The sequence below is a fragment of the Papaver somniferum genome, chromosome 9 (assembly GCF_003573695.1).
Source record: "Papaver somniferum cultivar HN1 chromosome 9, ASM357369v1, whole genome shotgun sequence".
Classification (NCBI taxonomy): domain Eukaryota; kingdom Viridiplantae; phylum Streptophyta; class Magnoliopsida; order Ranunculales; family Papaveraceae; genus Papaver; species Papaver somniferum.
Window position 1 is genome coordinate 170,911,854 of NC_039366.1, and position 19,040 is coordinate 170,930,893.

At 34.9% G+C, this 19,040-nt stretch overlaps 1 long non-coding RNA gene across 1 annotated transcript; it reads left to right on the forward strand.

Annotated features, from left to right (window-relative positions):
- Positions 1 to 10,748: 10,748 nt before the first annotated feature.
- LOC113309170 lies at positions 10,749 to 12,778 on the forward strand. The gene is made up of 2 exons (XR_003340420.1): positions 10,749 to 11,433; positions 12,473 to 12,778. It is a non-coding gene; the product is annotated as an uncharacterized LOC113309170 (long non-coding RNA).
- The last annotated feature ends 6,262 nt before the right edge of the window (positions 12,779 to 19,040 follow it).

Below are 19,040 nucleotides of genomic sequence, written 5' to 3' on the forward strand. Positions count from 1 at the left end.
TAATTCGGACCATAAGGGGTCCAATTCATCAAAATCGGAAAACTAGTCATAAGCCCAAGTCCACCAAAGTCCACTAATGGTCAAAGAGGTCAACTAACAGTCAACGTCAATCAAAGGTCAAGTCCAAAGTCAAAGAAGTCAAGGTCAGGTCGACGGTCAACTGGTCCAGGTCAAGTCAATGGTCAACTGGTCAAGTCTGGTCCTGGTCTACTGGGTCAAATCGGGTTAAATGAGTTAACTCAGTCAATATCCTGAGTCAGCTAAGAACAGAGTCAGTCAGACAATCTGACTAGGATGACTAACATGCTTAAAATTCAAGAAACAGAAGTTCATACAATCAACACCACTAACATCAACTCTACCAATTCAGTAACTCTGCTATCTCAACTTCATCTCAATGCAAACAAACTCTCAATCTTCATCTTACACAACATTACAACCAATTCCAGTTTCACAACTCACTATCTTCATTGTCACCAAGTTTTATAACTTGTGTCCTTTAACTTATCTTGAGTTGTAGTACCAGCAGCATCACTATAAACCTTGCACATTCACTCCAACTTGCATTTCAGCTCGTTCCCGGACAACTCTCAAACCACCACCATTGCAGCATCCTTCTATGCAAGTTCTGTAATAACAATCTTCAGAACTGCTATATATGTCTCTATTCAGCCCATCAGCATTACCAATTCATCCATCCTCTAACTGCAACTACCTACAATTCCATTACCAGCTCCACTATTGTAGGATCGGAATCTCGCAATGACAATGTTTCAACGAAATTATCAGTGACACAATACAACAGCGTCGCAGAACAATTTCAGAAATGATAAAATAAATGACGTCAGCTAAGATCACGAGAAAGATATGATAACCCTGCGAAAATTAGAGAGTTTGCGAAATTAACATCTGTAAGGTTGCGAGAATGTCGCAAACCATACCCGAAAATAAGGGACAGATTAGCTGTCATCCACTATGTATCTCCTTATAAATAATCGTTCGAATTGTAAAGAGGAGAGAAATCTTTTTGAGTAAGAAACAAGTAAATAGGAGAGAGAAAGTTTAGAGCAGAGATCATTCTTGAGTTCTTTATCTTTTCTTGTAAGAACATCCAAAAATTAATCAATAAAATTAAGAATATAAGCCTAAAATGAGTTGATTAATAATGAAATCACATGAAGAGTATAGTATAGGATTTCCTGCAATTACATAATGGTGCTAGAAACAGGGAGGAGTTGAAGATTATTCTAGAAAAAGCTAAAGATTGATATTGAGATTTGTGAAAATTTAATGTGATTGATTAAGAATTTTTCATAATTTCTTGCAATACTGTTAACATTGAAGAAATGGCTAGAAGAAGAAATACATCCGAACAACCGTCTACTATTAGAAGAAGCAAAAGAATTGTTGGAAGAGAAAGAAGTGAAATGGGAGAATCTACTAGAATAAGAAATAATAGAGAAAATCAAATTCAACCGCCAATTCAACAAACACTAGTTCAAGAGAGGAATACAGATTATGACAGGGTGAACATACACACTTGGCGATCAAATTCAGCAGAAGAGATAGAAGAAGAGCAACAAAATAGAAATTATAGACAGGAAGAGAGAAATCAATAAGCAGATGAAGGAATAATTCATGGAGGTGAGGAAATTGGAGCATTAGAAACATTGAGACGAAGAATACATGAAGAAAGAAGAGCTGAGGCATAAGAACGTGCGAATTTAACAAGGCAAAATCACGAATTAAGGATGGAGAATATAAGACTACAGAATAGAAGATCGAGAAGTATTACAAAATCATATTCAAGATCGACTAGAAGAGAAATGAGGCAAAATTCACCCACAATCAATGCTGGAAACAATATTCAATAAGAAATATCAAATCCTAATGAAGAATATCGTGAAAATAGAGAAAGAACTGATGATCGTTACATTCCACAAAATGAAACTTTTGATGATGGGTAAATTGGAGGAAATCAAGAGAACAGACAAAATCAGGGACAAAATAACCAAGATGGCGAAGGAAATCAAGAGGAAGGAAGAAGAATTTTACATGTGAGAGAAACTCAAAGAAATCAACAGACAATTGAAGAAGAAATTGAAAGACATTATGCTGAACAAGCACGTTTAATCTGCGAACGTGAAAGATTGAGAGCGGAAATGGAAGAACAAGAGCTTCAGGAGACAATTCTCCAGAACAATCATGACAATCGAGAAAGAAGACGTACACAAAACCAGAATAACGATAATCTCAATGAGGAGTATGATAGAGTAAAGAGAATGGATGAAAGACAACGAATTGAATTGATAAGAAATGAACAAAATTATGGAGGGGAAAATGAAAGACATCATCATTTGCGAATTCAAGATAGAGATGAGGAAGAGAATCGCAGAAGAAGACGAGATGAGGATAATGAAGAAGAGATGTAAAATTTCGCAAGAGAAGATAGACGTGAACGCAGAAGAAGAGAAGCAAAATTAAAGAGACCAATGGATCAAGATTCAGGTGTAAATAAATAAATCTTGAAAGAATTAGAAGAAATGAGAGGAATGCTAAATAATAGAGGAGAAGTAGGTAGAAGACAATTGGATGAAGCAATAGAAGAAGCTTCGAAAACTCCATTTACAAGGGAAGTACAATTAGGAGGAATACCACCGAAATGCAATTTTCCCGCGTTAACCAGCATTTTTGATGGAACAACTTGTGCAATTCAGCACATTAAAGCCTATGTGAGGTGCATGTTACAATGGGAAAATCATGATGCGGTATTGTGCAAATATTTCGCATCCAGCTTAACAGGAGAAGCGTTAAAATGGTTTGAAGGTTTACCAAAGAATACAATAATCTCCTTCAATCATTTGCAGACTACATTCTTGGGAGCATATATAAGTAATAATTCCTCACGACCTGGTATAGAAGATGTGTTTGGATTAAAACAAAGGATTGGTGAACGTTTGAAACACTTGACTAAAAGATGGAGAACTATGTGTAGAGAAATGGCTGGCCGTGTAGATGAGAGATATCTCATATTATCATTTATCAATGCTATGTTTGCAACAAACCTATTGTATGTCCAAATTTTCAGAGTCAAGAATACGATTACAATGACTGAATTGCGAGAACTTCAAGAAGAATATATTGCTCTAGAGGAAAGGCAAAATGAAATGGAATCATATCCAGTTGCGAACACCAGTTCACAAACAGCGAATGCAAGCTTATTACCCAAGCTAATAAACACAGTGGCGAATACTTCGCAAGTACAACAAGAGAAGGTGACAAGTAACAATCAGCAGAAATTAGTAGCTACGGGGAGCCGAGATCAAGAAGAGTATGAAAAAGAAAGAAATTTCTACAATCATGGAGGAAATAACTAGATTCAAAGGCTCGATCAACCGCAAGAAACTTATGGAGGTCAAAGACAAAACTATAATAAAGGACAAGGAAGTCACAAGGTAATATAGGAAGAAATCAAGATTCCACCTCTAAATGCGAGTGTGGAGAAGATATGGGAAGCTATAATCTTGATGGAAAATATACCAACACCGTAGAACATGGGAACGAAACCACCTCCAAACCACAGGAGTCATGAATTTTGTTCTTATCATCATTTTCATGGACATACCACAAATGATTGCAGAAATGTAAAAAGAATTATTTTGATAATGATAGATCAACGAAAACTAAACGACTTTCTGGTAGGGCATCCGCAATCTCAACCATTACCACTACCACCAGAACATCACAAAGTGAATACGATGAAAAAGAAAGAAACATTCTTCATAGAAGTTGGTGCAAAAGCAAAAAATCTAATCTTTCACTCTATCATACATTCATATAAGACAATTGAAGATTTTCATGATAATGTTTTGAGTAGAGTGTTCGCAAGAGATAATGATGGAAGAGAAATTATGAATATTGCGAAAATATCGCCACTAGAGGAATGGCAGAAACAGATCATTTCTTTTACTGCAGAAGAAATTCCCGAAGGAGAAGAGGTGCATGACAATCCATTGGTAATAAAATTAGAAATTAATCCAAAACCGAGAGAAGATGAAGATGATGAATCTGAAGATTCATGGGCAATCAATAGAATTCTAGTCGATACTGGAAGCTCTGTGAACATCTTATTTTATCATACTTATAAAACCATGGGTGGAAGAGATGATGATCTTATGCCATCAACATATAAGATATATGGTTTTAATGGTACTGCTAACAAGCCTAAAGGGGAGGTTACTATGCGAATTCCATTGAAGGGAATATCTTCTGAAATCTCATTCTGTGTCGTTGTTATAGAATCACCCTAAAATGCGTTAATTGGTCGACCTTGGCTACACGGGATTCTAGGTGTAGCTTCAACTTTCCACCAGTGCATCAAATTCCCTCACCCCAATGGTGTAGGAATCATAAAGGGAGATTGGGTCGAAGGAAAAAGATGTTACGAAACTGAGATAGAATCTTGCGAAGGAAGAGCAAACAAGAAGGAAAACTGGCGACACAAAATCAAAGATGAACAAAGAAGTGAGAGGTTGATGGTGGATACAATCGAAAGGAAAGGAGAAGAGATGTTGCGAAATTAATGCTAGCTCAGAATAAAAATGATGAACGTACCACTACCAAGGAAGCAATAGCAGAAAATAATAAAGAAGCAGAGGATGGCAAAGGTAATAAAAACAAGAAATGTATGAATGATTAAGTTGTTGCGATACTCTCGCAATAAGTAAAATTCTCAAAAATACATTTGATTGAACAACAAAATTGAGATTGCGAAATTCAAATACAATATAATGATTTGCGAGACTTTCGCAGAGATAATGAATTTTACAGAAAATAATCAGAGAAGAATGACAAAAGAGAAAGAGGCGAACCTTTATGGCGTACACCATAGTTCGTGAATACAATTTCGCAAGAGGCAAATGTAAGACCTAAAGTACGTCATATAAGGGGGTACCTGTTGCATGGCTCAGGGAAAGGCTACACCATCCCCGGAACCTGAGTCATGGAGATTTGGGGTCAATGAACCCCATACGGGAGAGACACCTTGGATTCTCAGCTTAAGCATATGACTTGGGTTGGGCGACTAAGGTAATAAGGACTCTCCCAAGGAGTGCAGATCTGATCAAGGCGCCGAGGTACACGGTTGAGTCAAGAGTGCCAGGGACGTTTGAAGCGTACCTTGCCATTCTTGACAAGTCTTGGCTTATACTGCACTTGGCCTGAAGAAAACCCCACTTAGGGTGCAGTCTCGTAACCATAATCCCTATAGGTAAAAGGGATAAGAGGCTGCGAAAACAACTGGTTGTTGTTAAGAATGGATGGGAGGAGCTAACCTTGTATGGTAGAAGTACGCCTCCTTGAAGGGGCAACCAGAGGGGAGATAAGGGCGGCACCCTCCATTAGGGAGCTGATAAGTGTCTTAAGACGCAAATGTCATGAGACTTTTTATTCGCAAGGATATTAAGGCTTGTCATATTTGTGCAACAATCCTGAAGAGGCAATAATACAAAAGAAAAAGATAAGACGAGATCAATGGGTTTTTGCATGAAAGTGCGAAGACGTCCTGCGATTTCGTCGCAAGACGGCAATGTCATGGGGATTTATTTTCGCAAGAACATTTAGGCCTGTCATATTGTCGCAACATTCCTGAAGAGGCCATAATACAAAAGAAAAAGTTAAGGCAAGATCAATGGGTTTTTGCATGAAAGTGCAAGGACGTCCTGCGATTTTGTCGCAATGATAAGAGGTGGCATAATAAGACCTTTAATTAGGAAGGCAAAATAAGACCACACAGGAATGAAATTTTGAAAAGAAACAAAATTTACTTCGCACAGGATTGCGAAGTTATACAATAAGAATTTTTTTATGAAATCTATCATTTGGATTCAAATAACAGAGGCAAGTATGGGAATATATGAAATTAGAAAATGTTATTTGCTTCCATATGATAGATTTACTCAAAAATTCAAGAATTAGTGATTATATTGATTAACTGTATTGCAAAGAAGAATTGTTTTAATGCAGGTCAAAATGAAAGAAACACAAGTATACAGAAAGAAGAAATAAATGTACAAGTATTACATCGAATCAAAGAAAGAAATAAAGACTACTTCTTGGTTAATCCTTCATTATCTTCATCAGACTTATTCCCTTCTTCGTCTGCGTCAGAATCTTCATCACCATCACTATCAGATTCTTCATCATCAGCTTCGCTATCAGAGATAATCAAACTGGGAGTATTCTGTGGGATTTCTTCCAAAAAACAAGGATAATCAGAATGTGGGATATTATGATCATCACAAACCATTTGGATAGTTTGATTGCGAAAATGCATATCATCATTCTGAAAATTCGCAATAGTGATCTTGATTTGATTCTTTAATCTAGAATATTTGTCGTTGCGAGAAGAAATATTCTTTGCGAGTTCCTCCTTTTCAGCCTCGAGTTCCTCAATCTTTTCACGATATCTATTTTCAGAATCTGCGAGCAAAAGACAATCAATTATTAACTTGATGAGAATTCATAAGAAACAAAAAATTAGTAAAGAAGAGCAGTTAGTAACCTTCTCTTTCAGAAATCATATCTCTAATCAAGGCTGTATGCTCAACTTGAAGACTAACATTTACACCCAAGTCTTTTCTAGCATCATCTAAGATTTTCGCAACCCAAACAAATTCATCCTCACTACTTATAAGAAGATGAGAACGAATTTGATTTTCCCTTTCGCAGAGTTCGATATTCTTGCGGTTAGCTTCATCTCGTTCAAGTTGAACTTCAAGAAGAGCCTCTTGGAACCTCGCCAGAGCCTTGGCACCTTTATCAGAGATGCGATCCTTATCATCTATGAGACCACTAATTTTGGTTCTTAACTCATTGGTTTTCTCTTTAGAATCAAGAAGGAGACGCTTAAATCGATTGGCTAAGCCTAAACTAGATCTATGATCAATTTCTAAGAGGCGAAATTTAGATCTAAGCTCATTTAAAGAAAGAGAAGAAATCCTATCATTTGAGAAGCTATTTAAGGAATTGTTAAGACGCTCAAGAAGGGTATCATTATCCAAGGCATTAGTAAATGAACGAAGAAGGGTAGCTTCATCAGAAAGACCATAAATGTCTGCAAAAAGGATCGTTTAAATAAGATAAAACAACAGGATGAATGAATAAAGAGAAAATAGAAAAGTAACATATCGTAAAGCTGATTATTAGCTTGTTGAAGACTAGAAATTTTGTTCTTATACGAGGAAGAATCAATTTCTAATTGTCTATTTTTCTCACGAAGACCTTTAACTTCAGCTTCCAATTCTTCATTCTTTTTGCAATTAAAGATTCTTCTTTTCAAGATTTTCACGTCTTCTCTCTAGATCTGAGGCAACAGCAAAAGAAGCTTTTCCAGCCTACGAAAAAATATAAAAAATATTAATATAGAAAGAAATTTTGAATTATAGCAATGAAGAAGTAAAATGAAAAAAATATACCAGACTATTGAGAGAATGTAAAAAATTGGGAGTCACTGATCTAGAAACTCCACGAAGAGAGCTATCACCATCCAGTAAAGGAACATCGCAAAGGGTAGCGAGAGCTTTGCAGGTATCTGCGAATTGGCTATCTCCCATTCCTTGTAGAGAATCAGAAAAGAGGCCGGATAACTTAGCCATAGAAGATTCAGGTGGAGAATCTTCACTTGCAGCAATATCATCGTTGTCCTCATCACCCTTATCACTTTCAGAATTTTCATGAGGGGGGATATTTGAAGGGGAAGAAGAACGAACTTTCCTTTTCTTTGGAGGAGGACCAGTTGATTTTGCCCTGCGAAGAGCACCTTTACCTTTATCACCAATCTTCGCAACATCAGCAGATTCTTCTACTTCAGCAATAATCTTCACACACATATAAAAATAAGAAATGGAAGCATGGAAGTAACAGTACTATTTAAAATTATAAGAGAAAATTTCTTACCTCATCTGTGTACGAGCGAAGAGCTAACAAAGTACTAGATTTCCCAGTCCTGTTATAACTATCTTTCAGTTTTTGGATCTGCGGAATGTCGCAAGAGTTAGCGAACATAATAGAAAAAATCAATAAAGAAATATAAAATGAGTTAAAGGGGAAAACATACCTCTTTCTCCTTCTCAGGCCAAGAGAAAACCCAAGGTTGATAAGCAGCGAGATTCGCAGGAAGAATATTTGACCCAGCAATGTAGGGTCCTTTTAGCATTAAAGGAAAAACACACCACTTATCATCTTTAGATTAGCGAGGAGTTGTGTTTTTACCAGAATGCCAATCAATATCTTGCATAAGAATTTTGGCTTCATCAATATTATCTTTCCTTTTTAAGCGAATACCCCAGCGACTATTCTCTTTCTTCATGGAGATAAGTTCATAGTTCTCAAAGAAATTCGCTATTGTATACTTCTCAGCAACTATCTCTAGGTTTGTGAATTTAGGATCCCTAAGTTCTTTGGAATACAGATATCCTCTACCAGCACCACGATTAGTGAACTCTAGCATCAGACGGGTGCAGTCCCCACTCAGTTGGAAGATGGCTCGCGAAAATCCCGAATGAGCGAGAATTTCGTAAAATAAAGGAAGATCGGGGTTATAAAGAGGAATAGGGAGACCTGCGAGAATCTGACCTATCGAAATTATGATTGATTGATCATCACAATTTTGATCAGAGAAAAGCTTGACAGAAAGAATTGATTTGGCATTCTCACCAGGAATGGTGGAGAGTGTGAAACCTTTATCAGCAAGATCTTTTTGGACGTCTTGTAAATTCTTCTCATATCTATGACCACTTGGAGCCATTTGAATATAGAGTATGGGAATGTATATAAAGTAAAAGGATTGAAGGAAAAAAAAATTACAGCAGCAGAATTTGCAGAAGAATAACAGAGTTGCAGACATGAGAGAATAAAAATAGAAGAGAAAGTAAAAAGAAAAGTGGAAAAAGGGGGGAAGAAGAGTATATAAAGGAGATTTTTTACTCGAAGAAATAAACACCATTAAGACGAAAAGACGTGAGCGGTTGAAAAGCAGCGGTTACAGAAGACGTGTTAAGAAATAAATGGAAGAGAGAATACGTGTGATAAATGTAGAATATGAAAAGATGAACAGCTGCGACATTTCTCACATCATTCTCTACTTTGTAGAGAAGATATGAGAAGAGGCAAGACGTGGGATCAGAATCTCGCAATGACAATGTTTCAGCGAAATTATCAGTGACACAATACAACAGCGTCGCAGAACAATTTCAGAAATGATAAAATAAATGACGTCAGCTAAGATCACGAGAAAGATATGATAACCCTGCGAAAATTAGAGAGTTTGCGAAATTAACATCTGTAAGGTTGCGAGAATGTCGCAAACCATACCCGAAAATAAGGGACAGATTAGCTGTCATCCACTATGTATCTCCTTATAAATAGTCGTTCGAATTGTAAAGAGGAGAGAGATCTTTTTTGAGTAAGAAACAAGTAAATAGGAGAGAAAAAGTTTAGAGCAGAGATCATTCTTGAGTTCTTCATCTTTTCTTGTAAGAACATCCAAAGATTGATCAATAAAATTAAGAATATAAACCTAAAATGAGTTGATTAATAATGAAATCACATGAAGAGTGTAGTGTAGGATTTCCTGCAACTACAACTATGTACCATGAACACCAACAGATTCCCTCACCAGCTCCACTTATGTACCATGAACACCAAAAAATTCCCTCACTAGCTCAGTTACTACATCTGCAACCCAGATCAACAACAACTCAGCTTAATCATCTTTCAATACCACCATCTCCATTCTTTCAATTTAACTCATTCACAACCAGAATAACCTCCACTTCAGTTCTGCAGTTACAATTCCAACTAAGACCACCAATATCAACAACACCTCATCACATAAAGCTGATGTACACACATCGGACATCACCAATACAATCTTCCAGACCACCACCAATCATACCATGACCCTTGTAATTCAATATAGTAAAAAATCCATATATTAATAGCCTTGGGACTTCACGAAATTATTAACATATGGAGTTTATTAATATAGGGAGGCATATCAAAAGAAATGATTTTTTTGCTAATTCAAAGTATGTAAAAGATAATGGATATGGATGTCTTCCTTAATCATTAAAATGAGCAACAAGTCGTATATACCAAAAGTTTAAACATGCCAAGAGGCTTTAAACATGCTCGACAAGTTGGAAATATTTTGGCTTCAACAAGAAAGTGCCCATAGTATTGAGATCTTACGCATCTGCAAACCAAAAGATGCCATAACAATCCAAAATTTTACATCATTTTCTCAAACAACTATAGATTAGTATTTTATTTCATATTAAATTTCGATGCACAAGATCTATAAGTTTCCAGTAATGACGATTTTATTAATATATGGAGGTAAATTCCTCATAGCGGGACTAGAAAAATCTATTAATATTAAAATGTGGAGGTTATTACTATTTGTAACTGACCCAAATTGGGATTATGATTTTTTATTAATATATAAAGTTTATTAATATATGGAGTATCAATATATGGAGTTTTTACTGTATTACCCTAACCTACGATCACAACCATATATTTTCTAATCAACAACATCCAAATACATTCCCTAATGCAACTCTTAACACAATCTTATAAACACCATTCATAATTCCACCTACAATACACTCATATCCCCACCTGATCTTGTAGTTGCAGTCCACAACTACAAACATCCACCATTTACATCTCTCACTCAGTCATATCGCCTGCATCACTTGGACACTACACAACCTTTGCTCCTTTTGTAACCTCAAGTTCAGCTGCAACACTTCATTCATCTAAAACCCAGTTCAGTTTCCCTCACCATAACTTCCTCCGTGTCCTCAATCGCAGTTACTGTAAGGATCGAAAATAAGATAGCACATAAATTGAAGTTTTTAGTATTAAATACGTCATAACAACTAGCTTAACCAGGACAAGCCCTTTTGTTTATGATTAGCTGTTAAATAAATGTAGTACGTGCCTGGATGTGTTCGTATTTTGTACTAATCATAATATCTAAATAGAGTTAAAAGAAAGAAAACTAGGAAACCGGTGGAGTCTTCTTAGAACAACACCTGTAGTGATACCAGGGATAAAATAGGGAAATGAAAATTACAGAAAAATAAATATACGGGAGAGGATAGAGTTTTGGTTTCAGAGAAAATTGGATTAGGTTGGAACTTTAAAGAACTAGGGAAATGAAAATTACAGAAAAATAAATATACGGGAGAGGATAGAGTTTTGGTTTCAGAGAAAATTGGATTAGGTTGGAACTTTAAAGAACTAGTCTACGTCTACATCTTACAGGTGAACTTTGAGATTAAGACATTGAATTGCTAAACCCAAGTCGATTAGAGTGAAGAGAAGAGAAGGTTAGGGGAAAGGTGAAATTCAATCTGATTTGAGGTGAGTCTAAGTTATGTTTATATGTTTGATTTATGAAATTGATTGTAGTAGAAAGTAAATCAGTAGATTAGGTTATTTTTGCAGAAGAAGAATACTCAATCGATTCCATTGTTGTAACATCATTATTGATAATTACCATAAGATTCCAAATTAACTGTAGGTTGAATTAGAAGACTTGTAAGAAATTAGGCGAGAATTTAGGAACGATACAGGGCATTGAAAAGAAAACAGTATGTGGGTTGGGAATTCAAGTTGAAACAATACTTGTTGCTCAGAATTGGTTAACTGCCGTAACTCATTTTCCTTCTAATATAGCTGGTGTGTAGGATTAAGAGGTTGGGGCTTCAGGAGGTGGACTAAAGTGTGTAAGGATATACTACAGAGACAAGGTGGGAGTTTTACGCGAAAGTTAATTAAGCGTTTAGTATGTGAAATCGATTTCATTGGTTTAGTTGTGTTGTAACCATTGGTGTGTTTCTGGATGTATACTTTTTGATTTGCTGTGTATGTTATTGTTTCGATAGGTGTATGCGGTATGCATTATTTGGTTGTCCTGCGAGGAGTGCCTGTGTTCCCCACAGCTCTTAGCTATGTTGAGTAGGGCGGTTTCTTCCCCATTTAGATAATAAATAGTAGGGCGGTTTCTTCTCCGTTTCGATAATAACAGTAGGGCGGCTTCTTCCCCGTTTCGATATTATGTATTATACTAACAGTAGGGCGGTTTCTTCCCCGTTACGATAATATCTAGTAGGGTGGCTTCTTCCCTGTTGCGATACTATATATACTAGCTTATTTAGGATGTCCATTCGTATGCATACCCATTTGATTGTTTTGTTGTGTTTTCTTTTTGATACTGATCTCATGGCTAGGATGGGCTCTTCATGAGGATAGTTTTGTTGGTGAGACAATGTTTGATTGATATCATTTTGCTCAAGTGATATTTTGTGCTTCTTCTTTAGTTCCAATATCATTCTGCAATTGCTATTATTACTGTAAGCTTCCACTGGCACTTTGCTCACTATCTTCCTTTGAGTGTCAGGTGAAACAACTACAGCTGAGAACGAACCAAAGGAAACGGAAGGCGAGATCTATGTTTGGCTTGAGTGAGTATTCTCTTGTGGAGAGATTGGAGTGCCAAAGTTCTCATCTTATTCTGTGGATAGTGTATATAACTTTTGTGGTGTCGATAACTTCTATAATATGTAAATATTACTTGTGTAACTTATACAGACCTAGGAAAAACTAAACATGCGAGTCTGTGGTAAAACAGTAGCACTTTGTATAATAAAACTCTTTTTGGTTTAAAAATCTTAATTGCATTTTTAGTTGAGAACTACTGTTATCAGAAGTAAATGTGTCAGTTGGGTGTTCTCTTTATTTTTATCTCCTTTAATCAGCAGCACTGACCTTCATCTTCTTCTTTTTTTCACTAACAACTGATCAACAACAACACTATCTTTATCATCCTCTGGTCACCGAACTCTAATTTTGAATCACCAACAACAGCCCTAATTCACCAATTCATCTTTCTTCCAATATTGTTCAATTGATTCGCAATTATGAACTCAAATTCTAATTTCTATTTTTCATTGTAGAACCCTAAATCAATAACTCAACTTCAATCACCACTTCTCAGTTCATCATCCTCAACTGAAATACCCAATTCAGGAACCCTAATCTTTCATCCTCAATTCATTGAAACCCTAACCTTTGAAACAAATATCCTAGAGAAACAAAAATTAAACCTTATACAACCCTCTCTACTCTAATTAACAACAAACCCATGTAATAATTCACCAAGACAAACTTAATTTCATAAAGAAAATCAATCAAAGCAGAAACCCTAAATTAGTCTCTGATTTGCCTTTTTCTGAGAATTCTGAATACGATAATCGCATCAACACCACCTCCAAAAGATACCCCTTGATCAAACTCTACTTCTCTCGCACTCAAAAATCTCTATCTCAGATTCTACTTCAACAACAGGCGAATAACTGAGAAAAGAGAAAAAGAAAGAAGAAGAAAAGAAGAAAGAGAAAAGAAGAAATGAAAATGAATTTCTCTTGCGCAAGATTCGGATAAGACCTACGAAAATACTAAGGCACCCATTGACTTTGATAATGGCAGCCGGGTTGGTCTAAAATAAAATTACTATTTTGCCCTTCATATTAATCTGATGATATCTTCTTCGTCCGGTATCCAAATGACACGTTCGAGTACTCCATCTCGCATAGATTTTAGAGATCTATTCAATGGTACTAGTTTCGTAATTAAATTATTGTTAGATTAATTTTTATTAATTAAGGTTCAACTCTAACTAATCGAGTCATTAGCGGCCGAGTCGTCTCTTGACTGGTCTAATAGCGTTGACGAGCTTGAGGGTCCTTATATTCTCCCCTCCTTATAATTTCCGTCCTCGAAAATCGATCCATCCTTCTAGTATTCAAAAACTCTCCACCTTATAGAGAAATACTATCTCTCGACTAAGTGCAAGTACTGCTCATACTTACAAATGCGCGAAAATCAACTCATTTTAAATGAGTTCAAAGCAAAAAGAAATGAAACACAAGCCTATTTGTTTTTTTTTTGTTTTTTTTTGCAACTGAAATCTATAATTTGTAGCTCTAGGTTCAACTACAATAATTTGTATTCTAACAAATATGTATGTCTAAGTTCTCCGCGCTAAAATTTATAGTCTAATATTTAACAATTTATGAATTTGATGTAGTTTATCCATATAACTAATCCAAATCTGATGTCACGTAAATCTATAATATCTGATATTTTAACTTTTTTGTTATGCAATATATAAAATTTTCAAATATTATTTATTTTAAATCTGCTATTAACATAATTAATGAAATACTATTATCAGGAATGTTACTATTCTCCCTATTTTTATTGTTATCGTTATTGGCTTGTTGATACTCCAGTTGGTACACTAAAACCTAATTTTCTACATATGACTCTACAATCACGTAAAGATTGATATAATTAATTTTATTTATTCATATCGAATCTGTATACTAAATATTAGCGTTGGTAACTTAATATTATTTCAATTTGAGTCTGCATAAAATTGTAATGTATCCTAATAGTCTTTAGATTTTTCTATTAATGTAAAGTATCTTATTAATATACGAATTTATTTTTCTTTCAAGTCTATTATTATACTAATCATCCAAATACTATTATTACTTCTTCATGTGTATTTTAGTGATTTACTGAATCAGTTAATAGACTAAAGATAATTTGGGTATAAGATTACTAAAAAATTTAGTCCTTTTTATTTTATGCAAAATATATGCACATTCTTAAGTTTTAACCTAATACGTCTTGTATTATTATATCTGGTTTAATCACCAAACATATATTTCTAATTTGTCATTATTTTAATTTACAAAACTCAACCGTAGATAAGCATTAATAATTTCCCATTTCAAATTGATGGCTCTACATAAAGCAAAGGTACTCAATAAATTCCTAAATAAATTTAGGATTTATCAGATATATTAACCTCGCTATTTTTCTAGTGTTGGATTGTCCATGTGTTCATAATTTTAGACTAATTATTCTCTAATCTCTTTGCAAAACATAAAGTAATTGGTTTGCCCTACAAGTTTTACTTCAAAAAAACGTACATAAGCCAAACAAACAAGTCAATCAATCCGTAGCGCCCCAAAAGCTAGCAGCTGACTAATCCAAGAGATTAACTAAATAAAGAGGCACCAAGGATCTAAATCATTTACTTAAACATTCAATTAAGAAATCTGCTACAAAACTTAACCCAAAAACTAGCCCCGCTCTGAAATGTATATATACAAGAACTCCTCTCAAATGATACATATACAATAGTCATTTGGTTTACAAATAAAATATACGACATAATAAACATAGCCGAAGTTAACCAACTAACGGACTCAACTACTGGAAGCTTACGATGCGCAACTCTAATCTGTTTCTGAAACTGAAAGTGGGAATGGGTGAGCACATCATCCCTAAAAGGGGTGCCCAGTAGAAACAACATCTAACTTTTAAGTAATCATTGACATGATTTGGAAAACAATACATGTTTTCCCAAACATTAAATGGGAGTACACTGAAATTAACAAACATGTATATGGAACTAAGTCCTTCTTCGATTAATTATTTCTGTGGTGACATTTACACACCGCAAACAATTATTTATGTGGTGACATTTACACACGCAAAAAATTTATTTATGTGGTGACATTTACACACCGTAATATTGATGACAATTACACACCTAGATAGTTTGTGGGTGACTGTACACACCCGTAATATTGGTGACAATTACACACCTAGATTATTTGGGTGGCAATTACACACCTAGATGTGCATAAAAAGTATAAATGAAGGAGCGTATCCTATATACCACAGATGGAAATTCTTATTTCCCAACATTTCATAAAGACAAATCAAGCATTACAATTCCTTTCCAAACAATGGAAAGATTTAAAGAAATAACACAACTTTAGTAATTCAAAGTTAAACAATGCACTCCTTTCCAAACAATGGAAAGATTATAAGAATCAACATAACTATCGGAATTTAAATTAAACAATGCATAGGAAGCATAACCGGACAATGCATGAGTTTGTTAAACATAAATCTTTGTAAAAGAAAACATCAATGGTTACAAAAGAGTTAAATGTAAATTCCCACCTGTTTTGATGACAAGCAACGCCTACCTCGAGATCCACGATCCACCGGTTCATCCTTTGAATCGATCGTTGTTAATAAAGATCAACTGCAATTGCAGCTTTAAGCTATATACATCAATCACTAACTATAATCCTACAACTACCATCTCAGTTATACCTTCCCTGCATGCAACTCTCAAACACACAAACAACACCTTAATAACTGCAGGTTCACTCCAACTACAAACCAACACCACCTGTAACTCCACCAGCACATCTCATTCCAGTACATTTAACTTCAGTTGAGACTCAATCCCATTTCATCATCTCACAAATAACACCAACACCTGTAAAACAAGATTATATCTCAAAATCTTCTCAACACACACAAGGTCACTAACTTAGAACTATATCATCACAATCATTCAACCCAAACTAAGCTCAATCTCAGACTCATCATCATCTCTATTTATTTCCACCACAATCTACAACAATATCTTTATCTCAGAATACCCAATCTCACTTACAATTTGTATCATCTAGTCATATGTTTATTTATTGTGATTCAACACAAACCCAGACTACCATTACAACTTCACCCTCACTACGTCTCCAATTCTTTTCACTGAGATTTCATTTTACATATTAATCATTAACACTATTCACCAGAATCATCTTTTCTAACTTCTATATCAATCATCAGTTCCAAAATCACCTTCATAAGATAAAAATCCCCAATTGTAACTTACACTCCCTGTCATACCCACTTATTTCTTGACCTCTAGTTTATCAGAAACATCTTCCTCCATTCATAACGAACCCTAAATCTTTGTTCTATCAAGAACCCTAATTCCTTTCAACATAAACCTATCTTCTCAATTTATCACCACAACAACTTCAGACGCCTCAATTAAACAAACCCATCTTACAATTCTATCTAAATCTTCTTAATCTTTGCCCAATTTGAACTCCAATACAACATGCAAAAACCCTAATTTCTTCATTGAAGTTATAGAATCAACTTCCAAATCCTCTTCATAGCTCTCAACTCATAATACGCATCACCATACACATAATTTCTTTCTCAGAATCACAAAAATCCTCAATCGATTCCATTTCCAGAAACCCTAGTTTTTCTTTCTCCAATTCACCTCTTCTCTCGAATATGAATCAACTACAGACAACCACAACATAACCATAAACTATCCCATGATATTTTCTACCTTTTACTGATCACAAATCTTCTGTTTTGATCTCTCAATTTCGCCAGAAAATAAGAACATTGAAAAGAAAAGAAAAGAAAGAGAAAGAAGAAGAAGGGATAAGAAGAAGAAAAGAGAATGACTTCTCTTCGATGGTTTTGGATAAAACCAAGGGGAAATTGATGATACACTCGCACGCTTGGTTAAGGGCAGCCACACGGTTAATCTCCGAAATTACCATTTTGCCCTTCATATTCATCCAATAATATCTTCTTCGTCTGATATCCGAATGACACGTTCGAGTAGTCCATTTCGCCTAACTTTTCGAGACCTATTCAATGATACTAGTTTCTTATCTAAATTATTGTTAGATTAATTTCTATTCATTAAAATCTATATTAAGTAATCGAGTAATTAACGGTTTCGTCTCTTGACTGGTCTTAATAGCATTGACGAATTTGAGGGTCCTTACACAATCAAATAAATCTTTAAGTTATTGTTATATTTTAGTGATTAAGATTTATCTCAAAGCCCAATCCAGTTCTAAACTAATCTAATTATCTATCTGACACTAAGAATTATCTACCATTCCCCATGTAAGATCTAATAGTGAGCTCAAATAGGAACAAGTGACGCACCAACCTAATCACCTTCTTAGCTAATAGTATTACAACCTAATTGAAGCATCAAAACTATATTTCCGATTATTAGAATCATAAATTCATAAAGTGCTAATAACAAAACCCAAACTCTCTAATATCATATAAATGAAAGTATTTCGAGTGTTAAGAATATATTAATGTGTTGTTTACAAATAAAAAAATGAAAACTTATAATAAAAGATACATAACAACACTAGATTTCGATAAATCTCTAAGCTACGAAACAGATATCTACGAGCGCTTCATTTCTTCTGATTACTGAAAATTGAAGTGGGAACAAGTGAGCACATCATTCCAAAGGGTGCCCAGTGTAAATGTATAACTCTCAAGTAATCACTAATATACATCACAATTCTTAATTAACAATAAACAAAAGTACAATAACAACTTAAATCAGTCAACAATTTATGATTCAGAATGTTACCATCAAGACCAGAAAGTTAGTCAAACAAGCATAATATGCACACGAGTGATTTACCTCAAATAGAATAGTATATATAATATCATAACGTATAAATTACCGCCCTTTTAAGATAATATTCAAACGGATGAGTTACCTCCCTTCTATATTAATAAGCAATAATATTAAAACGGATGAATTACCGCCCTACTAATAAAATAAATATAATAATATTAAAACGGATGACTTGCCATCCTACTATAATAATATTGTCGACGGATGAATTACCGCCTTACTTAACTTAGCTAAGAGCCGTGGGGAAAACACATACATTCTTGGCAGGGAAATCTCACAATGCATATCACACACAAACACATCATAGCAAACATCATAATACAAATACAACATATACATCATACTCAAAGATACAAGAATAATACATCAAAGTACACGCAGTCATGCACACAGATACAAGGAAGCTTAATGATTACAAGAAGGTTACGAATTTCCCACCTGACTTGATGACAGGCCTCGCCTACCTCGAGATCCACAATCCACTGATTCATCATTTGAATCGATCGTTGTTAATAAAAGAGTAACTGTTAATCACACAAGTACTCTAAGAGATTAACCAAAAGACTCACACAAGGCTCATAACATAATCTCATATAATTCTCTA